The sequence below is a fragment of the Hyla sarda genome, chromosome 13, assembly GCF_029499605.1.
Source record: "Hyla sarda isolate aHylSar1 chromosome 13, aHylSar1.hap1, whole genome shotgun sequence".
NCBI classification, from domain to species: domain Eukaryota; kingdom Metazoa; phylum Chordata; class Amphibia; order Anura; family Hylidae; genus Hyla; species Hyla sarda.
Window position 1 is genome coordinate 20,177,314 of NC_079201.1, and position 13,279 is coordinate 20,190,592.

General features: G+C 44.2%; 1 protein-coding gene across 4 annotated transcripts in view; it reads left to right on the forward strand.

Moving 5' to 3' along the window:
* The window catches only part of FAAP100 (FA core complex associated protein 100), a 230,956-nt gene extending 220,861 nt beyond the window's left edge, over nt 1–10,095 (forward strand). Inside the window, exons 15-17 of one of the 4 annotated variants that reach the window (XR_008849483.1) lie at nt 1,046–1,190; nt 4,723–4,942; nt 9,938–10,095. The gene's annotated coding sequence lies outside the window, so the exon portion shown is untranslated. Of the gene's footprint in view, nt 1–1,045; nt 1,191–1,287; nt 1,326–4,722; nt 4,943–9,937 lie in introns of those variants that run through there. The other 3 variants (XR_008849484.1, XR_008849485.1, XR_008849486.1) reach the window with 3 other exon arrangements.
* Nucleotides 10,096–13,279: the final 3,184 nt, after the last annotated feature.

The window sequence follows — 13,279 nt, forward strand, 5'->3', positions numbered from 1 at the left end:
GACCCACTCTAATTAGGTGGCCTTGACAGGGCGAGTGGGCTTGTACCGTTTGATCAAAATGTATACTAACAACCTGTTAGTTTTTGAATTTATGTAGATCAAAATACAAAATGTAGATGTGCGACCATGTCTGTTTTTTCTACTTGAATTTTCATACTTATAAGGTGAATTTGGGATTTTGATTGTGATCCTGAATGGGGACAATGACCAATCTGAGTAATGACAATAAATAAAGGAATTATTATAAATGGCATAGATGGTGCCGATACATAGATGACGTGTTTGTAATGTTGGTGGGGATTTGCAACAATGCAAAATGTTTCACTCTTTCCTCAGGCTGATTGAGGAAAAGGTAGAATTTATCAGGGTTAAATGCAGAGAAAAGATAACATTTTTGGATGACAGTATGAGCTGATGGTCTTGGGTACTGACTTTTATGTTAAAGGGGTTATACAGGAAGAAAAACTTGGTAATAGTTGTGTAATAGAAGTACTTACATTGGTCATACGTCTGCCAGCCTACAACACACAACCCTGTGCAGCAGAGTCTAAGGCAGTGTTTCCCAACTAGGGTGCCTCCAGCTTTTGCAAAATTACAACTCCACGCATGCCCGGACAGCCTTCGGCTGTCCGGGCATGCTGGGAGTTGTAGTTTTGCAATAGCTGGGGGCACTCTGGTTGGAAAACACTGGTCTTAGGTGACTCCTGTGTCTCTCCCGGAACATGACGCAAGGCCGGACAGACTTGGCTGCTGGGGGCCCAATCACAGGCACATGGGGCCAGCAGATGCCTGTTTACATCAAGCACACTCTAAAAAAACATGGCGTCCCAGCTCCCTGATAGGCCAACCAGCCAACGATGCCAGCCAGTTAACTGTTGTGTCTTATCATGATAATGTGTTTATTCATTTACATCTATAATTCAGCATGCCTCGTTATGCCACTACAGTCACATGGCACAGAAAGTTCTGTAGTTTCTTTCTGAACTGGAAAGCAATGACATGGTACCATGTGCCTGATGGCTGCCTCCCCTCCTGTCTCTTTTAGGACATTATTGATCACCTTACTGCCATAGAGCAAGATTGGCGGCCTATTGTGGTCATGTGATCGGATGCAATGCATCAACATAAGGGGCCAGTAAACCAAGACCAGCCTGTAGACCATAGAAGCCTCATCATGGGAGCCACAGAAGGTATGAATACTTTGGTTTTTTTCTTATACATTTTATACAATTTTCAGCAAATGCAGGTAATCCAAAGAAAATGTTTTATTTTTTTATTTTGCTGGAGCTGCTGTGAAAGAGGAAAAAAAGGGATACTTACCCACCCTGTCCTTCCACAGCTCCTTCTGGTCCCATAACCAAATGTCAGCCGAGAGGCATAGCCGCACGCCTCTGGATCAAAGCAGGAAGACCTTCATCTATCTCTCACAACAGTCTAAACCGAGTTCACATTACCTATTAGTGGGTACACAAATTCATCACTTTTTTCACCAGTTTTGAAGCACTGTCTTTTTCTATCCCTATCTATCTCATATCTATCTATCTATCTCATATCTATCTATCATATCTATCTATCTATCTATCTATCTCATATCTATCTATCTATCTATCTCATATCTATCTATCTCATATCTATCTATCTATCTATGTCATATCTATCTATCTATCTCATATCTATCTATCATATCTATCTATCTATGTCATATCTATCTATCTATCTCATATCTATCTATCTCATATCTATCTATCTCATATCTATCTCATATCTATCTCATATCTATCTATCTCATATCTATCTATCTCATATCTATCTCATATCTATCTATCTATCTATCTATCTATGTCATATCTATCTATCTATCTCATATCTATCTATCTATCTCATATCTATCTATCTCATATCTATCTATCTCATATCTATCTATCTCATATCTATCTATCTCATATCTATCTATCTATCTATCTATCTATCTATCTCATTTCTATCTATCTATCTATCTATCTCATATCTATCTATCTCATATCTATCTATCTCCTATCTATCTATCTCATATCTATCTATCTATCTATCTCATATCTATCTATCTCATATCTATCTATCTCCTATCTATCTATCTCATATCTATCTATCTATCTTTCTCCTATCTATCTATCTCATATCTATCTATCTATCTATCTCATATCTATCTCTCTATCTATCTGTCTATCTCATGTAATTTTATACCCCTGGAATCCATATTCCTATAGCTCTACCTATCCTGGTTATATTGGGACCCTCTTCGTTACCCTACATTCTGTTGATGTTCCTCTATCTCATCAGAGAATTCCACTTTAGGGCATCGCTCAGAATACAATTTCCTCATGTAGGCTTTAATACAGAGCCTCATGGCATTTAGTGGCATAGTAGTTAATACACCTGCTGTAGGGCGCTGCTCTTCCATTTTGGATGAGGACATGTCCCCCGCTGCTGATCTTCTTCCAACAACAGCTGGTGAGTGGGATCAGATCTGGAGGGGCCTCAGGGCTGTTACCGACACCTGTGTCCTAGACACTTCAAGGAAACAGGCTCCGCAACACAAGGACAAAGTGACTCCATGGAGGCGGCTTCAAAGGCATCTTTATTGTGCTGTAAAAAGCTCTGCAACTTTCTAATAAACTTTGTGTTATTATTCCGCACCATTTTTGAGATTGTTGCTTGCTGTCAGTGAATGGTGACAATCCTATTTACATCTAAAAGCTATCCAGATCTAATAGTTCACACAGCTGAAGGGGATGTTACAGTTGTATCCAGTCTAGACTATCCTCTATGAGTTTAACAGCCTGACTATTAGGCAGTGTTTACCAACCAGGGTGCCTCCAGATGTTGTAAAACTACAACTCCCAGCATGCACGGGCAGCCTTCGGCTGTCCAGGCATGCTGGGAGTTGTAGTTTTGCAACCCCTGGAGGCACCCTGGTTGGGAAACACTGCTATCAGGCCTCAATAACATGGCGGAATTTGCAACCTGAATCCGGTCAAAAAATTCTGCTCGAAAAGTTTGTTGCAGCAGAGTCCCATTGGTTTAAATGGGATTCTGCTGCACCGTGCACACGGCAGAATTTCCGCGCAGGATATATCTACCGGAAATGTAAATTCAAGCCTCCGCAGAAATAGTGGACATGTCAACTCTTTCGGTGGATTCCACCCTATGGAGACATGCATTTACGATTGTCTGCTATCTGTGGTTTTCCAACCAAAAACTTTCCAGGCAGACATTCTGCAAAAAATCTGCCCTGTGAACATACCCCAACTGTCTATGGCAGTGTTTCCCAACCAGGGTGCCTCCAGTTGTTGCAAAACTACAACTCCCAGCATGCCCGGACAGCCGAAGGCTGTCCGGGCATGCTGGGAGTGATAGTTTTGCAACAGCTGGAGGCACCCTGGTTGGGAAACACTGGTTTATGGGAAACTTGATAGACAATCCAAATACTTCTATCACCCCTGTGTCCTGGGCAGCATATACACCTGCTTATGCAACAATATAGTAACTTGGTATGTATGACTGCATTACATAACAGATTTGCCACTCAGGAGCCTGGGAAAGTTGAATGACATTCCCTATTGGATCCGATAACCATATAGGCTGCCACCAAGCTTTTGTTTTTTTTTTCAAAAATGTTTTAAAGAAGGACACCTTTCTGTAATGGTTCCGTCACTAGAGCTTAAAGGGATATTCCAGGAAAAAGAAAAACGTTTTGATATATATATATAAATAGGCTCCAGAAACTTAAACAGCTTTGTAAATTACTTCTATAAAAAAAAAAAAATCTTAATTCTTCCAATAATTATCAGCTGCTGAAGTTGAGTTGTTGTTTTCTGTCTGGCAACAGTGCTTTCTGCTGACATCTCTGCTTGTCTCGGGAACTGCACAGAGTAGAAGAGGTTTGCTATGGGGATTTGCTTCTTCTCTGGATGGTTCCTGAGACAGGTGTCATCAGAGAGCACTTAGACAGAAAAGAACAACTCAACTTCAGCAGCTCATGAGTACTGAAAGGATTAAGATTATTTAATAGAAGTAATTTACAAATCTGTTTAACTTTCTGGAGCCATTTGAGATATATATATATATATATATATATATATATATATACATATAAAAGTTTTTTCCTGGATAACCCCTTTAAGATACTTGAGTTAAAGGGACACTCTAAATAAAGCTGATCTACTATGTCTAGAGACATGCTGTACAGACATGTCAAAAGTTTTGATCGGTCGGGGTCTGAGTGTTGAGACCCTGACCAATTACTAGAATGAGCTGGTGGAAAAGCACACTAAGGAAGACAAATTTGCAATGTAAGTCAATGGCGATGTGTCCCATCCATGGTGCCTCCAGCTGTTTCAAAACTACAACTTCCAGCATGCAAAAGCATTGAGCAATTGAATTCTAACACGCCCAAACCCTTACCCTCCCCCAGATATCATAATGTGGCACCATAGTGCATAGTATAAAAACCGAAAGCTAAAATACAGGACAGGAAAAGTGTAGTAAAGTCTTCTTCAAAAGGCCGTCTACCTCTCCTCCCCCACCGTATCTCGGAATACCCCCTTGGGATATCACCTGCACTAACTTGCATTCCACACAAGAACTATACCAGGAGGACTTACCGCCATCATATAAGGATTAACTCGCTTTTTGTGTCTTTTCCTGACCTTTTTATTGTACTTTTATGTGTTTTCCCCCCAGATTGCTCTGAATCATGGGTCATTTTTGACAGATACTACCACTTTTCAGCTTCCTTGTTTTATTTTACGATGACCGATCCAGATTCCATGAATTGTGTAGATTTCTGTATTTCTGAGTCAAGTGAAATAGCTGACGCCTACATAACAGCTTCAAAGTCAGAAAAGTCCAACGGACGGCGCTCAGCAGGAACACTTCCGAAAATTTTTATTTACCACATAAGGTACGCGGTAGAGCGCTATAGAGAGAATGTTTTTTTATTCCTGCTTCTGCTGGATTTCTGACCATTACTGCCACTCCCACAGCATAGGTGTCCAATCCCGCCCACTCCAGCTTTTAGAGATAGCTCCCTGTGCCATTTTATTACCCCCTTAAGCCATTTCATCACCCCCTAGTGCCACTTCATCACCCTCTTGTGCCACATTGTCACCTCCTAGTGCAATTTTATCACCCCTTTGAGACACTTCTTCACCCCCTAGTGCCACTTCATCACCCTCTTGTGCCATATTGTCACCTCCTAGTGCAATTTTATCACCCCCTTGAGCCACTTCTTCACCCTCTTGTGACATATTGTCACCCCTAGTGCCACTTTATCACCCCCTAGTTCCACTTCATCACTCTCGTGCCATATTGTCACCTCCTAGTGCCATTTTATCACCCCCTTGAGCCACTTCATCACCCCCCTTGTGCCACTTCTTCACCCTCTTGTGCCATATTGTCACCCCTAGTTCCATTTTATCACCCCTTGTGCCACTTCATCACCCCCTAGTGCCACTTCATCACCCTCTTGTGCCATATTGTCACCTCCTAGTGCCATTTTATCACCCCCTTGAGCTACTTCATTAGCCCCCTTGTGCCACTTCTTCACCCTCTTGTTCCATATTGTTACCCCTAGTGCCATTTTATCAGCCCCTTGTGCCACTTCATCACCCTCTTGTGCCATATTGTCACCCCCTTGTGCCATTTTATCACCCCCTTGTTCCACTTCATCACCCCCTTGAGCCACTTCATCACCCTCTTGTGCCATATTGTCACCCCCTAGTGCCATTTTATCACCCCCTTGTTCCACTTCATCACCCCCTTGAGCCACTTCTTCACCCTCTTGTGACATATTGTCACCCCTAGTGCCATTTCATCATCCCCTTGTGCCATTTCAGAGGTCTGCAGGATTTTGCAGGACCCGCTGTATGTTCTGTGACCGCCCACTCCCGTTTTCTCAAGACTAAAAATGGCCCACTCCCACAAATTTTATATTGGGTCCTGCGGGATCCTAATCCCATTGCAGCCCTCCAGTCCTCATGCACACAAGGTAAGAATAGGCGACAGCCGTTTGGTTCAACACTCTGTACTTCCTCTGGCCCATATGGATTGTGAGTGGTGTATAGCCGATTCATTAATTCTCTATGAACTTGTCTATGAGCATTCTTTTGAGCCTACAGAATTAAATAGGGTCCACTAATTCATAGATGTCCAGATGGCTTCTTGATTGGGGACCTAAATCCTGCTTTGAGGACCGAATTATAAAAAAATAAAAAAATAAATAACTTACCTATGATATACCCTGTGGTAGACATTTAAAGGCATTGCCTACTTTAGAAAATCTATTTCCGAATACCCTGTTATGGAATCATGACTCAATGGAGGGGGGTCTTCAAATCAGCATCTTTACCTCTTGAGTTGGAGAGAAGTAAAAAAAAAACACCCCTCTCTCTCTGGAAGACCTGCCCTGTCCTGGATTACACACATAACCCACTCATTTGAATGGGCCCTGTGTAATGATTAATTTCCCCTGTGGTGGCGCTGGAGAGAACCTGAACCTATTACACAGAGTGATTATCGACCAGAGACGACGAACGAGAAAACACTAATTTGTCAGCTGATCGCGTCATTTTGCTGTGCTACAAAGTCATCTTTGGTTGGCCGCACCAATCCCTGTGTAATAGGGGATGTGTGACTGACAAATGATGGCAGAAAATTGCTGCGTACACCCTCCCGGCACAGTAGCGGAGCCTTGTTATAGGCTCAGTAACTCGGTGCTGGCTACAGCCCATGTCTGGCCAAGTAATATGGCTCCGATTGCCAGATTCCTTACAGGTTACAGCTGAACATGGATATTCCAGCAAGAGGACACTTTAGAACCACCTTATTGTCACAAGTAGGGAACCCCTTTAAAGGGGTACTCCACTGGAAAACATTTTTTTTTATGAACTGGTGCCAGAAAGTTAAACAGATTTGTAAATTACTTCTATTAAAAAATCTTTACCCTTCCAGTACTTTTTAGCAGCTGTATGCTACAGAGGAAATTCTGTTCTTTTTAAATGTATTTTTTGTCTTGTCCACAGTGCTCTCTGCTGACACCTCTGTCCGTGTCAGGAACTGTCCAGAGCAGGAGAAAATCCCCATTTCAAACCTATGCTGCTCTGGAGAGTTCCTAACACGGACAGAGGTGTCAGCAGAGAGCACTGTGGACAAGAAATTAAAAAAGAACAGAATTTCCTCGGTAGCATACAGCTGCTAAAAAGTACAGGAAGGGTAAAGATTTTTCAATAGAAGTCATTTACAAATCTGTTTAACTATCTGGCACCAGTTGACTTATAAAGACCTAAAAAAATGTTTTTTTCCACCGGAGTACCCCTTTAAAATCAACATAGGTAGAGATACTGTTAAGAAGGATAAGATGCAAAAAAAGGTTCACCTATGAAACCAACATGTGGTCTTTTGGGTGGAATTTTTTTTTAGAAATGTTGGAGACTCGTGGGTACAAAAACAACATAACAGAAGTTGAGTAAGAACCAAGGAGGAAACAGGTATAGGGTATATGCAATGTGTGGGAGGAACACAGGATATGAAGTTCCTCACTTTGGCAGAACATTTGGTCTGATACTACCAGATAAGGACAGGATAGAAAGGGCTACGAAAACCTAACTGTGCCCAAAGCCTGAAAATTTAGGGGTGATTTGTGTTACAATTTATTGGTTTACATGTCTAGGTAGCTGGTTTACTGCTCATCACCAATGTAAAGTATATACATGAGGATGTAGAAATAAAGCTTGCACTCACCGTTACTGTAGATAATTCTTTATACGGACATTCCGTTCAGGCAGGGAGATCCTGGTGATGCGGGGCGCTCAGAGGCAAACAGCCATTTTCAAACACAGCCATTTTCTAACACAGCCGTTTTCGCACACAGCCGTGTGCTTCTTACGGCCCCTCAAAGGGGCCGGAAGAAGCACACGGCTGTGTGCGAAAACGGCTTTTTGCCTCTGAGCGCCCAGGATCTCCCTGCCTGAACGGAATGACCGTATGAAGAATTATCTACAGTAACGGTGAGTGCAAGCTTTATTTCTACATCTTCATGCATCAGTTTTTCTACAACTTCATGGCTCCGTAGCTGGTTTACTGCTCATCACCAATGTAAAGTATATACATGAGGATGTAGAAATAAAGCTTGCACTCACCGGTACTGTAGATAATTCTTTATACGGACATTCCGTTCAGGCAGGGAGATCCTGGTGATGCGGGGCGCTCAGAGGCAAACAGCCGTTTTCCAACACAGCCGTTTTCTCACACAGCCGTGTGCTTCTTCCGGCCCCTCAAAGGGGCCGGAAGAAGCACACGCCTGTGTGCGAAAACGGCTGTTTGCCTCTGAGCGCCCAGGATCTCCCTGCCTAAACGGAATGACTGTATGAAGAATTATATAAATTAACGGTGACGGTGCAAGCTTTATTTCTACATCTTCATGCATCAGTTTTTCTACAACTTCATAGCTTCGTACCCCGTTGATAGAAATTATATTGAAGATACCGGCCGCTCTCCTGCTTTTCCGCTGATTCCCTTAATCACCTGACACACGTGGAGTTAGATGATTGTGCTCTCTGAGTTCTTTCTTTCACCATATGTAAAGTATATCCATCCTTACTCCTCGCACATGGTGACTCCTGGATCCCTAAAGGGCCAGTGCATGTCAATCAACCTTGACTTCAGCCCCATGCCCAGGTGCCCTAGACTTCTTAAAGGGGTACTCCACTGGAAAACATTTTCTGAGCAGCGGAGTACCTCTTTAGGTAGCCATACACCTTAGACCATCTAATGTAAATGAAGGTTTCCCAACTTTTCCCCCAACAGCAGATGTTGGGAAATAGGGATCAGTCTTTTGGATTTCAACATGCCTGATCATTTGGAATCCAGAAGGTGTCTGGCAGCAGCTTACTACTCTCCCCTATTCCTAACACATAAATTTCGGCTGAGCTGTCTGGCTATCTAAAGGTGCCCCCACTTTTTTAATAACTGGCAGCCAAACATTCGTTAGACCGACAGTTCGGCAAATTTTAACATTTATGTCTTGTCTATGGGGAGGAGTAAGCCGCAGCCAGACTCCTCAGCACTTGCTTATACCTCACAAAAAAATAGGCTCGTTGGTGGAAAGTCAGGAGGCCGCCATGTACCTTAGATAGTCAGCTAAAGCCACCAAAGCTGGCGGATTCGTCCTACTTTAGTGTAAGCTGTATGGGCGTCTTAAAACATATGGTCAGTTTTACAAGAGATGAAGAAATAGGTTCCAGGCCCTTCTGTTCTTTATGAGAACTGGGTGATGGAAGAATTTCATACCCCCCCCCCCCCCCCCTAATCAATTGTTTAAAGGGGTACAGATTTGTAAATTACATCTATTACAAAATCTTAATTCTTCTAGTACTTATTAGCTGCTGAATACTACAGAGGACATCTTTTTCTTTTTGGAACACAGAGCTCTCTGCAGACATCATGACCACAGTGCTCTCTGCTATGAGGATTTTCTTCTACCCTGGACAGTTCTTAAAATGGACAGAGATGTCAGCAGAGAGCTCTGTGTTCCAAAAAGAAAATAACTTCCTCTGTAGTATTAAGCAGCTAATAAGTACTGGAAGGATTAAGATTTTTTTAATAGAAGTAATTTACAAATCTGTTTAACTTTCTGGAGCCAGTTGATAAAAAAAAAAAAAAAAAGGTTTCCACCGGAGTACCCTTTTAAAGAAGGGACAGTTCTTAAAATTACAATATAGGTGGAGTGCTCCTTTATTTATATACAGCTTAATATTTTCTGTTGGTATTTTAGATGATTTTTGCAGATTTTTGTCATGTTTAGCTCGGAGGTGTCCTGCACATAGTTATACTTCTCCTGTTGTGTAAGATGTTGCTTTTCTTGAATTTCCCCATTTTCTCTTTTTCTTCCTCATTTCAGCTGCTGCTTCCTGCTTTGTGACAAGTGCACAGTGCTCTGCCCTCTCTGCGGGCCGGGTCCCATCGCTCTCTGATTTCCTGTGCGTCTCTGTGGCCAATGCCTCTGAAGCTTACCGAAAATCCGATGGTATAAAGATTTAAAGGGGTATTCCAGGGAAAACCTTTTTTTTTCATATATCAACTGGCTCCAGAAAGTTAAACAGATTTGTAAATTACTTCTATTAAAAAATCTTAATCCTTTCAGTACTTATGAGCTGCTGAAGTTGACTTGTTCTTTTTTAAGTGCTTTCCTATGACACCTGTCTCGGGAACTGTCCAGAGTAGAAGCAAATCCCCATAGCAAACCTCTTCTACTCTGTGCAGTTCCCGAGACAAGCAGAGATGTCAGCAGAGAGCACTGTTGCCAGAAAGAAAAGAACAACTCAACTTCAGCAGCTGATAATTATTAGAAGGATTAAGATTTTTTAATAGAAGTCATTTACAAATCTGTTTAACTGTCTGGAGCCAGTTGATATATATATATAAAAAAAAAAAAAGTTTTTATCCCTTTAAGATACTCTGATCCTCCCAAGTAGAGCCAATGTCTTCTATCTATATCAACACAAATCCTGATAGCATTGTTAGGTGTTTCAGCCCAACCAATTGGCTATGGCAGTGTTTCCCCAAACAGAGTGCCTCCAGCTGTTGCAAAACTACAACTCCCAGCATGCCCCGACAGCAAGCAGAGATCCTAAAAACAAGTACTTCATGTTAATGCCAGCGCAAAAGATAAGTGTGGCCTGTAGCAACTGATAATAATAGTTCCTTTATTTATTTAGCGCCAACATATTCCACAGCAATGTACAGAGCTTGTCATCACTCGAAGTCATCCCCGTCCCCATTGGGGTTCAGGATCTAAATTCCATATTGAATGTTTGAAGTGTTGGAGGAAACACAGGGAGAACATACAGACCCATTGCAGGTGTTGCCTTGGTGGGATTTGAACCTAAGACAGGTGCAATGGCACATGGTAATGTGGTGGCCCAGTATGGGATGGTGTTTCCCCGTACTCTCCTGCTGTCCTGTCAGGCAGTGTCTCCAGGGCCCATGCAGCTGTTTCCCCCATGTAAATATGTTATGCATTTTATTGTGTGTTGTGACTTTAATAAATGTACCATGTGATTGTTACCCAGGAGGCACTAATGACCAGCTGACCCCAAAGGTGACCTATGGGCTCCCTGCTGGTCTCCCCCATATAAGCCCTGGGTGGAGCTAGCGTCGCTCTTGTTCCTGAGGTCCAGTGCAGTTAAGTTGTATTAGTGTGTGTGTCCAGAGCAGTGGAGGCCTCAAGTCCAGTCCTACAGCCTCAAGTCAAGTCCTGCAGACTCAAGTCCAGTCCTGCAACCTCAAGTCCAGTCCTACAGCCTCAAGTAATGTCCTGCAGACTCAAGTCCAGTCCTGCAGCCTCAAGTCAAGTCCTGCAGCCTCAAGTCCGGTCCTGCAGCCTCAAGTCAAGTCCTGCAGCCTCAAATCAAGTCCTGGAGCCTCAAGTCAAGTCCTGCAGCCTCAAGTCAGGTCCTGTAGCCTCAAGTCAAGTCCTGCAGCCTCAAGTCCAGTCCTGCAGCCTCAAGTCAAGTCCTGCAGCCTCAAATCAAGTGCTGGAGCCTCAAGTCAAGTCCTGCAGCCTCAAGTCAGGTCCTGTAGCCTCAAATCAAGTGCTGGAGCCTCAAGTCAAGTCCTGCAGCCTCAAGTCAGGTCCTGTAGCCTCAAGTCAAGTCCTGCAGCCTCAAGTCATGTCCTGCAGCCTCAAATCAAGTGCTGGAGCCTCAAGTCAAGTCCTGCAGCCTCAAGTCAGGTCCTGTAGCCTCAAGTCAAGTCCTGCAGCCTCAAGTCAAGTCCTGCAGCCTCAAGTCAAGTCCTGCAGCCTCAAGTCAAGTCCTGCAGCCTCAAGTCAGGTCCTGTAGCCTCAAGTCAAGTCCTGCAGCCTCAAGTCAAGTCCTGCAGCCTCAAGTCAAGTCCTGGAGCCTCAAGTCAAGTCCTGCAGCCTCAAGTCAGGTCCTGCAGCCTCAAGTCAAGTCCTGCAGCCACAAGTCCAGTCCTGTAGCCTCAAGTCAAGTCCTGCAGCCTCAAGTCAAGTCCTGTAGCCTCAAGTCAAGTCCTGCAGCCTCAAGTCCAGTCCTGCAGCCTCAAGTCAAGTCCTGCAGCCTCAAGTCAAGTCCTGCAGCCTCAAGTCCAGTCCTGTAGCCTCAAGTCAAGTCCTGCAGCCTCAAGTCAAGTCCTGCAGCCTCAAGTCAAGTCCTGCAGCCTCAAGTCAAGTCCTGCAGCCTCAAGTCAAGTCCTGAAGCCTCAAGTCAAGTCCTGCAGCCACAAGTCCAGTCCTGCAGCCTCAGGTCAAGTCCTGCACCCTCAAGTCAAGTCCTGCAGCCTCAAGTCAAGTCCTGCAGCCTCAAGTCAAGTCCTGCAGCCTCAAGTCAACTCCTGCAGCCTCAAGTCCAGTCCTGTAGCCTCAAGTCAAGTCCTGCAGCCTCAAGTCAAGTCCTGCAGCCTCAAGTCCAGTCCTGTAGCCTCAAGTCAAGTCCTGCAGCCTCAAGTCAAGTCCTGCAGCCTCAAGTCCAGTCCTGCAGCCTCAAGTCAAGTCCTGCAGCCTCAAGTCAAGTCCTGCAGCCTCAAGTCAAGTCCTGCAGCCTCAAGTCCAGTCCTGTAGCCTCAAGTCAAGTCCTGCAGCCTCAAGTCCAGTCCTGCAGCCTCAGGTCAAGTCCTGCAGCCTCAAGTCAAGTCCTGCAGCCTCAAGTCAAGTCCTGCAGCCACAAGTCCAGTCCTGCAGCCTCAGGTCAAGTCCTGCAGCCTCAAGTCAAGTCCTGCAGCCTCAAGTCAAGTCCTGCAGCCTCAAGTCCAGTCCTGCAGCCTCAAGTCAGGTCCTGAAGCCTCAAGTCAAGTCCTGCAGCCTCAAGTCAGGTCTTGCAGCCTCAAGTCAGGTCCTGTAGCCTCAAGTCAGGTCCTGCAGCCTCAAGTCAAGTCCTGCAGCCACAAGTCCAGTCCTGCAGCCACAAGTCAAGTCCTGCAGCCTCAAGTCAAGTCCTGCAGCCTCAAGTCAAGTCCTGCAGCCACAAGTCAAGTCCTGCAGCCTCAAGTCAAATCCTGCAGCCTCAAGTCAAGTCCTGCAGCCACAAGTGAAGTCCTGCAGCCTCAAGTCAAGTCCTGCAGCCTCAAGTCAAGTCCTGCAGCCACAAATCTAGTGCAAAGTAAGCTAAAGTCACAGTGTTGTCAATCAAGTTCAAGTCTTCTGTCTATCCAGCGTGGCCTCCACTAAATTCTCTACTACAAGTACCAGCAAGCCGTTAAGGTTTCTGAGTCACTGGTCACC